Genomic DNA, 12008 nt, shown 5'->3' with positions numbered 1-12008 from the left:
TAATCACCCTTTCGAAAACAAAATATTTTTCTTCACCAAAGTGTTTTAATTGCATTCATAAATAATTCTTTTCACAGTCCCTGTGGGTACGATAACTCAACATTTATTTGTCACTTTATTACTTTTTGCGATTGTGTACACTTGCACATTTCCGTCGTTCTAAGTTTTTGGTGCCGTTGCCAGGGACTATTTTAAAAAGTTGTTATTTGTGAATTTGTTAGTTTTATATTTTGGTTTATTTTTTTGTTTAATTTTTAACTTAATTAATTTTTCTGTGATCATTTCATGTGTTTATGAGTATTGACCAAACTATTGACCTTCTCCTTGTAGACCCTGAGATAGAAAGAACTTTTCAACAACGAAGAAGACAAGCAAATCAGAGAAGGACCGAAAAGATAAACTTTGAAAATCCAAACCAAGGAAACAGAGCAAACCCTGCTCAAAATCCTGTCCTTATTGTTGATGATAGGGATAGAACTTTAAGACAGTATGCCATGCCAGTGTTTGATGATCTTAATTTGGGTATTAGGAGACTCAAAATTGAGGTACAATAGTTTGAGCTGAAGCCAATCTTGTTCCAGATGCTTCAGACAGTGGGCCAATTCAGTGGAATGTTTACCGAAGATCCTTACCTACACTTAAGACTATTTATGGAGTGAGCGATTCTTTCAAATTAGCCGGAGTACCTGAAGATTCATTACGATTGAAGTTGTTCCCATATTCGCTAAGGGACAGAGATCAAGTCTGGTTGAACTCATTGCCACCAAATTCAATTTTCGCATGGCAAGAGTTAGCAGAAAGATTCCTTATGAAGTATTTTTTGCCTAGCAAGAGTGCTAAGTTGAGGAACGAGATCACTACTTCCAACAAATGGATGACGAGTCCTTGTATGAAGCATGGGAAAGGTACAAAGAGTTATTATGAAAGTGCCCTCATCACAGAATCCCATATTGTATCCAACTTGAGACATTTTATAATGGTCTCAATGCTCACACGAGGATGGTAGTGGATGCTTCTACTATTGGTGCTCTCCTTTCTAAGTCTTATAATGAGGCTTATGAAATCATTGAGAGGATTGCCAGCAACAATTACCAATGGCCAACCAATCGTGCAGTGTCAGGAAGACGAGTTGCTAGAATACATGAAGTAGACGCTGTTACTTCACTTGCATCTCTGGTATCATCAATATCCTCAATGTTAAAAACTCTTACTCCTAATGGGTCTAACAGTTTTGCAGCACAGCCACCAACCCAATTTGAAAATATAGCCTGTGTCTATTGTGGGGAAGGACATTTGTTTTAAGAATATCCATCAAACCCAGAATCCATGTACTACATAGGTAACCAGAACCAAAATTGAGGAAGGCAAGGATTGAAATCCAATTTCTATAACCCATCATGGTAAAACTAACCGAATTTTTCCTGGAGTAACCAAGAGGTTAGAACCAGTAATACTTACGCCCAACCTAGATCGACCCAGCCACCTAGTTTTCCCCAACAAGTTCAGAAACCAACCCAAGCTAAACCATCCAATGGCTGAGAAAATCTATTGAAGGCATACATGGCCAATAATGATGCCTTAATCCAAAGCCAAGCAGCTACACTGAAAAACCTAGAAAACCAAATAGGTCAGCTTGCAATTGAAATCAGGAACTGAACACAAGGTACTTTACCTAGTGATACGAAGAATCCAAGGAATCCGAAGAAGGAACATTGAAAAGCATTGACATTGAGGAGTGGAAAGAAAGTAGAGCCCAACACCATCAAAGCTGAACAGGAGCAAGCTGACACTCAAGATTCAGAGGAAGTTCAACTGAGTGTTGAAATTCCAGTTTCACAAGAACCAGAATATGCAAAACCCGACAAGATAACTTCATAACCAGCTAATTTTGATCAACTAACAACTCCGTTAGATACAGAATTGGCACAAAAGATAAATCAACCAATTCCAGTAAAGAAGCCACCACCACCCTACCCTTAAAGACTTTAGAAGCAGAAGTAGGAAATTCAATTCAAGAAGTTCCTAGACGTACTCAAGCAACTTCATATCAAAATCCGTTGGTTGAAACACTTGAGCAAATGCCCAACTACATCAAATTCATGAAGGATATCTTGTCCAAAAACGAAGACTTGGAGAATTTGAGATGGCAGCTCTGACGAAGAAATGCAGTGCATATCTTCAAGACAAATTACCCCCAAAGTTGAAAGGTCCTAGATGTTTTACCATACCTTGCAACATTGGAGCAACATATTATGGTAAAGCATTATGTGACTTAGGTGCGAGTATTAACTTGATGCCTATATCAATATTTAGGAAGTTAGGGATAGGTGAAGTTAGACCTACTATGGTTACACTTCAATTAGCAGATTTTTCCTTAGCACATCCAGGAGGAACAATCGAGGATGTATTGGTACGTGTAGATAAATTTATCTTCCCTGTTGATTTTGTTATTCTAGACTTTGAAGCAGACAAAGCAGTGCCAATTATCTTAAGAAGACCATTTTAGCAACCAGAAGGACTCTTATTGATGTGTAGAAGGGCAAGCTTACTATGCGTGTTCAGGATAATCAGGTAACATTTAAAGTTTTTAAGTCTATACGAATTCCTGACACAATTGATGAGTGTTCTACAGTATCCGATTTATAGGATTTAATAGTGGAGAAGGAGCTCAACTATATTGAGGATCCATTAGAAAAAATTTTAACATTAGATCTTCCGAATGATGAAGAGGAGGATGAATACTTAGCATTGTTAAAAGCTAATCAAAAGGGATTTAATCTGCAATCCCGTTTTGAATCTTTGGAATTAGAGAAAAGGGATTATTCCCAACCAAAAGCGTCAATTGAGGAGCCACCTAAATTAGAACTAACGGTACTTCCCTCACATTTAAAATATGTTTATTTAGGTAAATCTTCTACTTTGCCTGTGATTGTTTCAGCAGAATTAACTACTGAGCAAGAAAAAAAACTCATCCTAATGTTGAAACAATTCAAGAAGGCTATCGAATGGACCATAGCCGATACTCGCGGTATTTGTCCATCTGTATGCATGCACAAGATTATCCTTGAAGATGGAAAAAAAGGGATGATTGATGGACAACGAAGACTGAACCCCATCATGAAGGATGTAGTAAAGAAAAAAATCATCAAGTGGTTAGATGCGGGTATAATTTACCCCATCTTAGATAGTTCATGGGTAAGTCTAATCCAGTGTGTGCCAAAGAAAGGAGGTATTACGGTCATTGAAAATGAGAATAATGAGTTGATACTGACTAGAACGATTACAGGATGGAGAATTTGCATCGATTATGGAAGCTAAACAAGGCAACTAGGAAAGATCACTTTCCTTTACCTTTCTTGGACCAGATACTAGATAGACTCGCGGTGTAACGCCCCGAATTTGGGCCTAGAAGTGTTGGGCCTTGAGTATGGGTCCGTAAGGAGGTTATATATAAGTATTTAATTGTGCAAGGAAATGACACAATTAAATGTCTGCTCAAGTGGTTAAGGGTCCTGAGAGGAGTTGGAAAAGTCTTGGGTTCAAACCTAGGCTTTAGCAAAAATTTTGGTTTTAAGTGAATAAAACCCTAGATGCTTGGATGAAGGCCTTTTAAATTATTGTGTTAAATAAATGACACAAGGAAGCATGCGGTCTAGTGGTTGTGGCGTCATTAAGGTTGCAAGGGAGCCTGGGTTCAAGTCTTGGCTCTTGCAATTTATTTTGGTTGTTCTTTTAAAGCAACTTTGACTTTGGCCTATAGAACTTATAATTAATTGAAGCTAAAATGGTGACACAAAGAGCCTTGAGGTGTAGTGGCAAGGTGGCGTGTTGTGTAACTGTGAGGTCTAAGGTTCATATCTTGGCATGCGTAATGGAGTATTTATTTTGCTGTTTGAGCTGTGTAGGAGGTAGAGTCAGACTGGAACTATGTGGTTGAAGTGGTTATGAAAAAATAAGGAATTTTCCTAATGGTTGAAAGTAAGCCCACATCGGGACTTTGACACGTTCTCATAAATAGATGTGTATTCACGCCCTTCTTTGTTGGAAGTCGGCAAAAGCCGAAAAGCTGAAACTTCGGCATTTGAGGCCTCATAAGTGTATGACCGCTCGTGGGGTAAACTGAGCCCACAACCATAGGCGATAGACTGTAGAGGCCTCCACGAGCGTTCTCGTGTACTAGGCCTTGATGGGCAAAATAGGCCCAATGGGCCCCGTGGGCCCTCTTGTGCAAATCTAACTGTTAGGTGGGAAGTAGTTGGGCTTGTCATGTGGGGTGCATGGCATAGGCCGTTAAAGGCTTCGTTAGGCCGAAATGGGTCGTGTGGGCCTAATAGGCTCGTGGGCCCCACATAGATTAAATCCACGGTATGTGATAAATATTGCACTGGGCTATGTAGGTCACATAGCCGTATCTAAATTTGGGCTAAATGGGCCACACGAGGGCGTGGGCCCACTTGGGCCGAGTAATGGGCCTTAGGCCCATTTGCACCGTTATGTCTGTTTAGGCTACTTAAGTTGCTCGAGGCAACGGTGGACCATCTGATAGGTCATAAATACCCTCAGTTTGGAAAATAACCATAATGCCCCTATAGGGTAAAATGGTCGTAATGCCCCTGTATGGTAGAATGACGACTATGCTCTTATGTTCTGTTTGACTGATGTGCTTATGATTTGCATATATGATTGTACTGAGTATGATTTTGCATACACATAATATTTATAACATGACATATTGCATGGGGTTGGGTTATTATGGACGGATAAAGTGTACGGCCTATAGTCGTTCTGTACAAGGCTTTCAGCCTTTCAGCAATACGTATGGCTTATAGTCATTCTGTTACTGTCAGCATTGCTACGATATTTATGGCCTTTAGCCGTTCTGTCTATGGTATTGAGCCGTTCTGTTGACTTAGTGCCACAACTGGTGCTAAGCTTGGTGTGTTGGCTGGGTGGCTTGATTTTATCCCTACATGGTGTGTTGGTTGGTACGGGTGGTGTATTGATTGGACTGGGCTGGATATTTGTCTACATATCTGCATCTGGTATTGATTCTGTATTGGGCTTAGGCCCACCTAATTCTATTATTGGGCTAAGGCCCACCTGATACTGTTTTTGTGATGGGCTCAGGCCCAGTCTGTTTCTGCATACCGTATATCTGACTGTTTGTATTTTTAGGAAATTACACATTGATTTTTCGCAAACTCACCCTTTCTGTCTAACTGTGCAGGTAATACCCAGCCTTAGACGATTTTGACCCGCGAGGGACTCGGAGGTGGCAACACGATTGCAATGGATCTGCAACTTGACTTTAGTTATTTTAAATTTTAATTGGGCTTTTGATTTCTTATATTAAACTACTAGTCTAGGAAAACTCGAGTTTTCAAATTATTCACGGTTTTGTAAAGACCATGAGCTTTAAACAACAAAGTTTTCAAAAGAGCTTCCGCGATTTAAGTTGAATTAATATTCTAGAGACAAATATTTGGCAAACGTTTGTGACGAGATGATTTTCTAACCCTATACAAAAGGTTTTAATTTTAGAAATAAACTTTTAACGGCAACTCAATTCTTGAACGACGCTTTGATGCAACATGCCAGATTCGGCCATAATGTCTAGGCCGGGTTTGGGGTGTTACACGCGGGGCGAGACTATTACTGTTTTCATGATGGATACTCGGGGTATAATCAAACTACAGTAGCACCGAAAGATCGACACAAGACAACATTCCCCTGCCCGTATAGTACATTTGCATTTAGACGCATGCCATTTGGTTTATGTAATGCACTTGCTACATTTCAAAGATGTATGATGTCTATTTTTACTGATATGTTTGAGAAGTATTTGGAAGTTTTTATGGATGAATTTTCAGTATTTGGAGATACATATGATGATTTCTTAGCCAATCTAGCCAAGGTACTAAGGTGATGCGAAAAAACAAACCTAGTACTCAACTGGGAAAAGTGTCATTTCATGAAACAAGAAGGGATTGTTCTAGGGCATCGGATAACAAGACATGGAATCGAAGTAGACAAAGCAAAGGTAGATGCTATAGAGAAACTCCCACCTCAAACATTTGTAAAGGGTGTTAGGAGCTTTTTGGGCCACGTCAGTTTCTATTGAAGTTTCATAAAAAACTTCTCCAAAATTGCCAAACCCTTATGCAAATTATTGGAGAAGGAAACGCCGTTCAAATTTGATAAAGAGTACTTAAGAGCTTTCAACCATTTGAAGAGTCGATTAGTTTTGACACCCATAATCGTCACATCAGACTGGGATTTTCCATTTGAATTGATGTGTGATGCAAGGGACTTCACGATAGGAGCTGGCATGGGTCAACGAAGGAACAAAGTTTTTCATCCCATCTACTATGCAAGTCAAACTTTGATAGGAGCTCAACTAAAGTTTTTCATCCCATCTACTACGCAAGTCGAACTCTGACAGGAGCTCAACTAAATTATACAGTAACAGAAAAAGAGTTACTTGCTATTGTGGTTGCTTTTGACAAATTTCGATCTTATCTTGTAGGTACCAAAGTGATTGTCTATACGAACTACTCGACAATTAAGTACTTACTTTCCAAGAAAGATGCTAAGTCGAGGCTGATCCGATGGGTACTTCTACTTCAAGAGTTTAATGTAGAAATTCAAGATGGAAAGGGAGTAGAAAATCAAGTAGCAGATCACTTGTCCAGATTGGAGTCATAAGAAGGGGATTCACCACTTATACCCATTCAGGAGACATTTCTAGATGAACACATACTGAAGGTAAATCATGTCCACAATACCCCTTGGTTTGCTGATATTACTAACTATTTAGCTTGTGGTTTGATACGGATTGATAAGACATATCATCAAAGGAAAAAGTTTCTTCACAATGTGAAGTACTATTTCTGGGAAGAACCATACTTGTTTAAAAAGTGTACAGACCAAATGATCAGGAGATGTGTGGCAGAAAATGAAGTACATAAGATCTTATACCATTGTCACTCAGCTCTGAGTGGGGGACACTTTGGAGGAACTCATACTTCAGCCAAAGTATTGCAAGCTATATTCTTTTGGCCAACACTATTCAAGGATGCATATGCTTACGTAAAGAGTTGTGATCGATGTCAAAGGGTTGGAAATGTCACCAACAGAAATGAGATGCCTCAAACAAACACTATTGAGGTAGAATTGTTCGATGTTTAGGGTATTAATTTTCTTGGTCCTTTCCCTCCATCCGTTGGTCACAAGTATATATTGGTAGCAGTAGACTATGTGTCTAAGTGGGTCGAGGCTAAAGCTTATCTAGAAAATGATGCCAAGATTGTAATTAAGTTTTTGTAGAAACACGTGTTCACAAGGTTTGGAGTCCCAAGAGCTATTATCAGCGATGAAAGGTCCAATTTTGTGACCAAGTGGTTAAGATGGTTATTAGATAAACATGGAGTGAAACACAAGGTTGCTACAGCTTACCATCCGCAGATGAATGGGCAAGCTGAACTGGCAAACAAGGAGATCAAAGGCATACTTGAGAAGGTAGTTTGCCCGAACCGACGAGATTGGTCCAAAAGACTAGATGATGCTTTATGGGCTTACAAAAAAGCATACAAGACACCTTTAGTGATGTTACCCTACAGGTTGGTCTTTGGGAAAGCTTGTCATCTGCCCTTGGAGTTAGAGCACAAAGCTTACTGGGCCCTTCGACAACTCAACTTGGATCTTAAGCTTGCTAAAGAGAAACAGATGCTCCAACTCAATGAGCTAGAGGAATTCCGAATGTTCTCGTACGAAAATGCCAAATTACTTAAGGAGAGACTTAAGAAATGGCATGACAAGCACATTCGAGTTCGAGAATTTGAAGCAAGTCAGCAAGTCTTGTTATTTAATTCCATATTAAGGTTCTTTCCAAGTAAACTAAAATCACGTTGGTCTGGTCCATTTATGATTCATCGCATCTATCCATACGGAGTTGTTGAACTCCAAGGTAAGGGAGGTAATTTTCAAGTTAATGCTTAGCGTCTGAAACATTACTGGGGAGATAAGACTGAACGTAATCAAATTTCGTTCATTTGATCGGATGTTTAAATTTTCTTATTTTTCTTTTTAATAAATGATTTAGGGTATGTTTTCAAGAGTAGTATGTTTAAATAAATTCTGTCTAGGAGATTGGAACTTAAGCGGGACTGCTTGTGACCCCTCCAATCTTTCCTAGGGATTGATTTTAACATAATTTTCCAAGAAATTATTCCCTAAATAGAAAATAAAATTTTTGGTTTTTCGAATAAAAGGGTCAATTTTAATCCAAGTTTTAAATTGCAACTCAATTTCAAATTTTCATTAAGTCTATGGACATAATTGAATTATTTTTAAAATTTGGTTGCTCTTTTCGTAAATAATAAAAATTAGATGCCTCTTTTTGTAAATATTTTCAAAAGGCTTCTAGAATGAATGTTTTTAATTCAATAAAAAAAGATGATAATTATTAATATATAATTATATCCATTATAATGTATATTAATTATTATCAACTTTATATAGAGTTAGGATTAATTTTAATTTAATCATATTTTATTTGATAAGTTTTTATCTTAATAAATTAATAGCAGTTGATAATTTAATATGTATTTTATTAATTATTAATTGTTGTTAACTCTAAGTAGAATTAGAACTTAGAATTTTTAATTATTAAATTTTTTCTAAGAATTCTATTTCGACTCTTATTTCCCTCATTATAAATACCTCCAACCTTCTCCATCATTCATTCACCATTCACTCCAAAAACACCCAACCCCTTAAGTGCCGAAACCTCCTAGTTGGACACCTAACAGCAGCACGCCCAATAGCCCCAACTCTATTGCACGTAGCATGCCCAAGTGCCCAGTAGCCCTCGCACATAGGCGCGCTAGTGGCCTCCCCATGCCGCTACACATGCTACTTCAGCCCAGCTGCCCAGGCTGTGTCTCGGACGAGCACCCAGTGCCTGTGCACTCCCACATGCACCAGACCTGCACGCCCTAGCTGCCTTGTACGTCCAAACGACACACACCTTCACCCATACTTAGCCAAATCCTCCAACCTACCTTAAGTCGATCTCTTTTGCTTTCTAATTATTTTAAGGAGTTCTTAAAAAAAAGTGGTAAGACCGAATTTTCTCTTAAATTTTAATTTTATTCTAATATTTAATTTTTCAATTTATTGAATCATTAATAATTTTTATTAATTAAATTTTTGAGAAAATATTTTTCCCATATTTTGTTCAGGTTAATCATGCCTCGCAAGAGAACTCGTGCATGCGCCCAAATTAATGAAACACAAAACAAGTTCCATTGCGAAGAAGCCAGAGCAAGATACGAGAGTATCTTCAAAAATTAATAGATGCATCCAGGGAAAGGCTTTACATTGAAAGAGAGCAACTACAAAGACTTTATGGAAAGTATTCGTCAAGTTACTGAAGCCCTCAATTGGGAATTATTTTGTGAGAAGAGACCTAGTGTGGATGAGGAGTTAGTGCGTGTATTCTAGGCGAATTTAACCTCAAGCAAGTTGACAGAATTTCCAGTTTGTGGATCAAGGTACCAATAACTTCAAACACTATTAATGAGTTCTTTGAATTGCCTGATTTCGAAAACGAGAATTATTCTTCCTTGATGAGCAATATAAAGCTTGAAAATTACAAGAAATCCTTGAGGAACTTACAGTTCCAGGTTCTAGTGGATTGTGTCAAAGCAAGGAATCCACACTTGTTGAAGAGAATATCTGACACCACTTGCAAAGTTATGGTTCTATTTCATCCGATTCAGCCTTATGCCTAGTTCACATGAAACTACAATTTCATTAGAGCAAATGGTCTTATTATACTCGATTTTAATTGTAAAGACCATTGATGTGGGAAAAATTATCCTGAGAGAAATGCGGAATTGGGCCGTTAGACGTTCTGGCCCAGCCTACTTTCCCTTTACGATAGCAATTTTGTATTTGAAAGCTAAAATTCTTACAAACGTAAAGAAGACAGGCTATAGCCAGGGCACAATCACAGATCGGGACCTCTACTGAATAGCTGGAGATTCTATTCTAGAATAGCAAATTGAAGAAAGTGAGGATCTCGAAGAAGAGGAAGAAGATCCCACAGAGATCGAACCAAAGCAATCAGCTAAAGTCCTTGATAAGGTGGAACCAATGGAACTAGAAGTTGAACCTGATGACGAAACTTCAATATTCAGAGCTCAACCGCCTAGCCCAGATGTTTGTGATGAACTATCAAAGTTGATGGACATAATGCAACATATGCAATGGAAGCAACAAGCTTACTGGAGATACTAAAAAATAATGGATGACTCGATGAGAAGTGCTATTAAGAAAACTTACAATGACCCATTTGTTTTTGTGCCTGAATTTCCAGATTTTATATTTGAACCATGGAGTCCATTATCGAAGAATGAGCGAAGTGATTCATGCAAAGGCAATAATGATAGAGCAAAAGATGAGTCAAATTCGGAAGGATCTGCAAATAAATAAATGGGGGGATCTTAACTTTATTTTATTTCTGTTCTTAGGTCATTTTAGGATTAAGTTTAATTAGGAATTTTTATTTTCGCATAATAAAGCAAGAGATGGAAATCATGAATAATGAACAAGTCGCAAAGTATAAAGTGTGGCAATAGGTATATACATGTCTAGGATTGGATCTAGAGAGAGCTTGGTACTTAAGCAGTCAAATTGACTCACCTCCTCCTTTCTAGAATCCTACGTGGTGTATAGTATCTATTCACTTTAAATAATGAGAACATTGTTCATCTTAAGTAGGGGGACCAAAAAATTAAATTATCTCCACTCAGAATAAATTTTTCTTTTAATTATGATTAGGATATATTTTGTTCAATAATTGGAAATTTTGTTTAGTATGATAAACTTCAGTATAAATAAAGTTCTATTATTTTAATAAAATATTATGTTAGCTTAGTTATGATATGAATGTATTTTTAATAAAGCATGCAAATCATACCATAAATTTTTAGTTCCTTACGAAAGTTAGGCATGCACAAAAGTTTAAGTCTTTAGAATTGACTACGAAAGTTTAAGTCTTTAGAATTGACTTAGTAGTTTCTTGAGGTGAAATCCTAGGAAGCATGGAACATTGGCAATGATTTAGGCAACTTTTGTTTGGACCATTTGAGCCTTCCAAGCCAACCATGATGAAATTTTTATCCTTTGAAACCCAACTTTGAGACTATATGGCCTAATTTTGTTTGAACCTTTGCAAATTTAGTCATCACTTCTCTCTTAACTATCTTAAAATTGTCCCAAACACTAGACTCGGTACTATTCAAAGTATTCTTTAAAATAAGTTTGGGGGAGTTGAAAAGAAATATCAAATGCTCTAAAATTGTAGGACATTCAGTAAAATGCTCGAATTTAAAAATAAAAAAGAAAGAAAGAAAGAAAGTGTGCATGAATTCTTAAAATAAGATGTACAAAAGAGCATGTGGAACAAGAAAGTTGATGTATTGAAGGGAATTATTTTGAAGGTCTGATGCAAGCTGAGTCTAGGGTTTAAAAGCTTAAATTTATCTATCTTTTACCTACCCTTAAGCCCAGTCACGTTACAACCTTGTTAAAGACCTATTGATTCAAAGTTCCAATGTTACCTACATTAGTGGAGAGAAATTGCTACGTACAACATACGAAGACATAAGTTAAACTTAATAATTGCAACTTAATCTTGAATAAAAGGAATAAAATTACATTGGTAAGGTTTAACATGACTTTATTAGGAAGCATTTAGTCTAATTTTTGCTATCATAATAGTTGTTGAGATTGAACGATATGTATACTTAAGTAGCATAACTATCAAATTTCTTGTCTTTGAGCATAAGTATATTAAATTCATAATTTTGAGAAAAATTTTGTTCTGAAGGAATTTTTCAAAGGTGTTTCCAAGAAATTCTTTTCAAAATTCGTGCATTACTCGGGACGAGCAATGAATTAAGTTTGGGGATGTGGAAACACAAAAATGTACACATTTTTTC

General features: G+C 37.3%; 1 non-coding gene across 1 annotated transcript; it reads right to left on the bottom strand.

Annotated features, from left to right (window-relative positions):
- Nucleotides 1-838: 838 nt before the first annotated feature.
- Nucleotides 839-944, bottom strand: LOC121205801 (small nucleolar RNA R71). Its single transcript, XR_005900875.1, has one exon. It is a non-coding gene; the product is annotated as a small nucleolar RNA R71 (small nucleolar RNA).
- Nucleotides 945-12008: the final 11064 nt, after the last annotated feature.

Source organism: Gossypium hirsutum, chromosome A08 (assembly GCF_007990345.1).
Source record: "Gossypium hirsutum isolate 1008001.06 chromosome A08, Gossypium_hirsutum_v2.1, whole genome shotgun sequence".
Taxonomy (NCBI): domain Eukaryota; kingdom Viridiplantae; phylum Streptophyta; class Magnoliopsida; order Malvales; family Malvaceae; genus Gossypium; species Gossypium hirsutum.
This window is presented reverse-complemented; position numbering and strand designations above follow the sequence as displayed.